The following is a 5,223-nucleotide window of genomic DNA, read 5'->3' as shown; positions in this document are numbered from 1 at the left end:
CAGTGTCAGACTTTATTTTTCTGGGCCCCAAAATCACTGCAGATGGTGGCTACAGCCATGAAATTAAAAGACGCTTACTCCTTGGAAGGAAAGTTATGACCAACCTAGATAGCATATTCAAAAGCAGAGACATTACTTTGCCAACAAAGGTTCGTCTAGTCAAGGCTATGGTTTTTCCTGTGGTCATGTATGGATGTGAGAGTTGGACTGTGAAGAAGGCTGAGCACCGAAGAATTGATGCTTTTGAACTGTGGTGTTGGAGAAGACTCTTGAGAGTCCCTTGGACTGCAAGGAGATCCAGCCGGCCTGAAGAAGATCAGCCCTGGGATTTCTTTGGAAGGAATGATGCTAAAGCTGAAACTCCAGTACTTTGGCCACCTCATGGGAAGAGTTGACTCATTAGAAAAGACTCTGATGCTGGGAGGGATTGGGAGCCGGAGGAGAAGGGGATGACAGAGGATGAGATGGCTGGATGGCATCACTGATTCGATGGACATGAGTCTCGGTTGGTGATGGACAGGGAGGCCTGGCGTGCTGCAATTCATGGGGTCGCAAAGAGTCAGACATGACTGAGGGACTGATCTGATCTGATCTGACCCTTCAATGTCTAACTGGACACGATCTATAGTTTCATCTTCTTGGGGCCCACAGTCCAATAACCAACGAGCAGATGGTAGGTGCTCCCGTTTCTGTTAAACAGGGAACTCCAGCAGGATTTGTAGCTTCAGGAGTAAGTAACTTGTGTGGGGCTTGTTGCCCATCCTAACACAAGAATCTTTTCAATTGTTGGGCTGTTTATGCTTAGTCTTTCCCCCAAGTTGGACACTTTGATTCAACCATCCTTTACTCAAGTAGGATGGATTGTATCATTCCCAACATGATAGAAGTAAGATTGTATTTTCTTGGTTTAAGCCAAGTTGGGGAAAAAAAGAATACAGTTCTTCAAGTTTAATCCTTAGAGTTCATTTCTGTTTCCATGAGGCTGAAAACTGACCGTGCACACAGACACATAATTGAGATCACTGTCAAAATTAAATAACATAATCAGTATGCAAATTTAAAGGTCATACTGCTTTCAAATTACATTGCTTAAAATGATTGCTGATTTTTTTTTTTTTTAATTCAGTTGGAGGGACTTCTCTTGTGGTCCAGTGGCTAAGACTCCACTCTCCCAATGCAGAGGGCCCAGGTTTGATCCCTGGTCAGATCCCACATGCCACAACTAAGGATCCCACGTGCTGCAACAAAGACTTGGTGAAGCAAAAAAAAAAAAAAAAGTCCAGTTAAAAATTATTGATCATCCTGTTGCTACTTTAGTTCTAAGTCTGCGATCCATTTGACTGAAAAATTAAAAAACAGGCAACATTGCTTTTCTTATTTTCAATACAGTGAACTTAATTCGCAAAGATGGCCTATCTAAGATAATGGGATTTACCCAAAAGTAAACAATGGCTATCCTATAATGTTCTACTCCACATATTTCTTGGAGAAGGAAATGGCAACCCACTCCAGTACTCTTGCCTGGAAAATTCCATGGATGGAGGAGCCTCGTAGGCTGCAGTCCATGGGGTCACAAAGAGTCGGACACGACTGAGCAACTTCACACTTTCTTTTCCACATATTTCTAGCACGATCACTGGAAAAGATCCAGAGAAGAAAATGTGCCCACGGCTACTCCACAGAGCCGAGCTTCGTTTGCTGAAGAGCGTCTGTTGCCTCCTGGGCTGAATTTTAAACTGCTTTTCCATCGATTAACTGTCTGCCCGACACGTGTCTGCTTCTTTCTCAGGCCTGCTAAGCAGGGGGCTTCCCTGCACAGAACCCCTCCTGCCTGGAGCTTTTAGGAAAGAAGGAACCCAGCAAGGAAGGAAGGGGAGGGGCCAGGCAGCAGCCCTGAGAGCTATGTTAAGCCACCCCTAGGGATGTCCAGAAACACCTCCTCCTATGTGAAAAAAAAAAAACAAAATAAAAATGACAGTTTCTTGTACACCATGCCATGGATTATTTAACAAAGTTATTAAACATTTAGCTCTGATAATGGGCTTGAAGATGCCATTTTGGAGGAATCCATTTAGGGTCTGTGGATGGTTGATAGCAGAATTAAAATGATAAATGGAAATGGGTTTCTCTGACGTGTGTGCTGAGCCCTGCACTCCCCGGAATTCAAATGGCCTGCTGCATACCAGCAGTGACGTGATCCAGTCTGGCAGCTCGGCCAGTGTTTATCAGTAAGTCTGGCTGGAGTAAAACAAGGCCTTTTCTAGGCCCACGGATTCACAAGGCGGGTAATGGCAGGACCCTTAACTGGAAGAAAGGCTTCAAAGCTCCTCTGGACCCACACAGTGCAGTGCAGTAAATGAAAAGCATGCGTTACCAGCAGACAGGTGGGGACGAAGTCCAGATCAGCTGCTTATTAGCCTTGAGACTTTGAGCACATTTGCCCTCCTCCGAGCCTCGGTTTCTTCATCTGTACAATGGGGATAATACTAGGCAGAGTTGTCATTGTGTCCACATTCTGTCCCAGTTAGGCCAGAATCTCTGGGAATGGGACCCAGGAGCATAATACTGACCAAAGGAACCTCATCATTGGTGAATGGTGACACCAGTTTTGGGTCATTTGCAGAGACTAGAATCCACCTCTCAAAAGGAAAACAGGGATCGGGGAGGGACAATCTAGGAGTTTGGGATTAGCAGATACACACTACTATATATTGGTTTCCCTATGGCTCAGAAAGTGAAGAATCCGCCTGCACTGCAGGAGACACAAGTTCAGTCCCTGCGTTGGGACAATCCCCTGGGGAAGGAAATGGCAACCCACTCCAGTATTCTTGCATGGGAAATCCCATGAATCCCAGAGGAATCTGGCAGGCTACTGTATACAGGGTCACAAGAGTCAGACACAACTGAGCAACACCACCACCACTACTATATATAAAACAGATAAACAACAAGATCCTACTGTATGGCACAGGAACTGTATTCAATATCCTGTAATAAACCACAATGGAAAAGAATATAAAAAAGAATATGCATATGCATGTATAACTGAATCACTCTGCTGTACCTCAGAAATTAACACAACCGTAGATCAACTATGTGTATGCGTGTGTGTGAGTCACGCAGTCGTGTCTGACTCTTGGCGACCCAGTGGACTGTAGCCCACCAGGCTCCTCTGTCCATGGAATTCTCCAGGCAAGAATACTGGAGTGGGTTCCCATGCCCTCCTCCAAGGGATCTTCCCAACCCAGGGACTGAACCCAGGTCTCCCGCATGGCAGGCAAATTCTTTGCCATCTGAGCCACCAGGGAACATACTTCAATTTAAAATTACCTAATTAAATTGAAAAGAAAGAAAACAGCTCTTTAAAAATTTGGAGAGTTGTCAATAAATAGAAACTATGTATTAAAGAGAGAGAGAACACACACAAGAAAAACAAGGCAAAGTGCAGGTAAGCTTCTAGGAGGTAAGTTTCCATGAACAGGGAGGGAATGTCCGCGCAGCTAAGTTGGTAGAAGGGACACAGCCAGAGTAACTTCTTCCCACACAAACCACCCCCATCCCAGGCCGAGCCACGTGGCGTGAGGGATCTTAGTTCCCTCAACAGAGATGGAACCTGGGCCCCCTGCAGTGGAAGTGAGGCGTCTTAGCCACTGGACTACCAGGAAGTTCCTTGGGAGTAACTCCTAAGGGAGGGGGTAGGAGGTTCCTTGTCGAGGGGATGAAGGGAGGTAAAAACAAGAAACTGGTGAGGGCTGGAGTCAGGGCCGAGGGCAAAAGAGGAAGGTGGCATTTGGTAATAAGGTAGTGAGGAGTCCTAACTAAGCGCTCAGGTCTCAGTGCCGCGGACCAACGTGGATGGCCGGAGACGGCCCTGGGGAGCACTCAACCCTAGCTAGGGACTCGGGGAAGAAGTAAGACGGCAGAAGTGCTGCTTCTCCATGATTTCAGCCTGAGACTCGGTGCGTCCAGCCCTCCTGCAGGTGTCCAGCCAATGTGGCGTTGTGGCCTCCCAGACACTGCTTGCGTTCTTGTCACCCAGACGACCCTGAGCAGGCTATCAGGGATCGGTGGAGAAGGACCATCCTAATACTAGGTCCTGTAAGCATTCCTGGGCACTAAAATAATTTTTTCCATAAAGAAATAGTGACTCTAGACTGGTACAGTCACTATGGAGAACTGTATGGAAGTTTCATAAAAAAACTAAAAACATTAACACATGATCTAGCAATCCCACTCCAAGGCATCTATCTGGAGAAAACTCTTAAGGTACATGCCCTCCAATGCTCACAGCAGCTCTTTTTACAACAGCCAAGACATGGGAGCAACCCAGATGTCCACCAGACGAACGGATAAAGAAGATGTGGTACATACATACAATGGAATGGTGTTGTTGTTTAGTCTCTAAGTCGAGTCTGACTCTTTTGTGACCCCATGGACTGTGGCCTGTGAAGCTCCTCTGTCCATGGCATTTCCCAGGCAAGAATACTGGTTGTGGTGGTTTAATCGCTAAGTAGCATCCGACTCTACAGTAGTCCTGTAGCCTGCAAGAGGAGCCTGCAAGCTCCTCTGTCCATGGGATTCTCCCAGCAAGAATACTAGAGTGGGTTGCCGCTTCCTTCTCCAGGGGATCTTCCCCACCCAGGGATCGAACCCTCATCCCTTGCATTGGCAGGCATTCTTTACTGCTCAGCCACCAGGGAAGCCTGACAGTGGAATATTCAGTTCAGTTCAGTCGCTCAGTTGTGTCCAACTCTTTGCGACCCCATGAATCCCAGCATGCCAGGCCTCCCTGTCCATCACAAACTCCCGGAGTTCACTCAGACTCACGTCCATCGAGTCAGTCATGCCATTCAGCCATCTCATCCTCTGTCGTCCCCTTCTCCTCCTGCCCCCAATCCCTCCCAGCATCAGAGTCTTTTCCAATGAGTCAACTCTTCCCATGAGGTGGCCAAAGTACTGGAGTTTCAGCTTTAGCATCATTCCCTCCAAAGAAATCCCCGGGCTGATGTCCTTCAGAATGGACTGGTTGGATATCCTTGCAGTCCAAGGGACTCTCAAGAGTCTTCTCCAACATCACAGTTCAAAAGCATCAATTCTTTGGCGCTCAGCCTTCTTCACAGTCCAACTCTCACATCCATACATGACCACAGGAAAAACCATAGCCTTGACTAGACGAACCTTTGTTGGCAAAGTAATGTCTCTGCTTTTGAATATACTATCTAG

This window comes from Bison bison, unplaced genomic scaffold, assembly GCF_000754665.1.
Source record: "Bison bison bison isolate TAMUID 2011002044 unplaced genomic scaffold, Bison_UMD1.0 scf7180017864148, whole genome shotgun sequence".
Taxonomy (NCBI): Eukaryota; Metazoa; Chordata; class Mammalia; order Artiodactyla; family Bovidae; genus Bison; species Bison bison.
The sequence above is the reverse complement of the archived record's forward strand: the minus strand, read 5'-3'. Positions refer to the sequence as shown.